Below are 279 nucleotides of genomic sequence, written 5' to 3'. Positions count from 1 at the left end.
CAGCTTTTTCACAGATGGCATCAAGTTAACGTCGACAATTTGCTGAAATTTTATTGAATCCATTTTTCCTTCTATTCGTGAAATTTTCCCTGTGCCACTGGCTGCAATACAACCCCCAACCATGATTGATCCACCCCCATGCTAAACAGTTGGACAGAGGTTCTTTTCATTAAATTCTGTGCCCTTCTCCAAACTTACCTTTGCTCATTCCGGCCAAAAAGTTCTATTTTACACAAAAAATCGGTACACAGAACTTGTTTCCACAATGCATTAGGCTTG

The 279-nt window shown here is 40.1% G+C and overlaps 1 protein-coding gene across 2 annotated transcripts in view; it reads left to right on the top strand.

The window, feature by feature from the left end:
• Positions 1-279, top strand: part of cntnap2a (contactin associated protein 2a) — a 351,650-nt gene that overhangs the window by 325,891 nt on the left and 25,480 nt on the right. The window lies entirely within an intron of this gene.

The sequence above is a fragment of the Etheostoma spectabile genome, chromosome 22, assembly GCF_008692095.1.
Source record: "Etheostoma spectabile isolate EspeVRDwgs_2016 chromosome 22, UIUC_Espe_1.0, whole genome shotgun sequence".
Lineage (NCBI taxonomy): Eukaryota > Metazoa > Chordata > Actinopteri > Perciformes > Percidae > Etheostoma > Etheostoma spectabile.
Note: the sequence above shows the minus strand (reverse complement) of the source record. Positions and strands in the feature narration are given on the sequence as shown.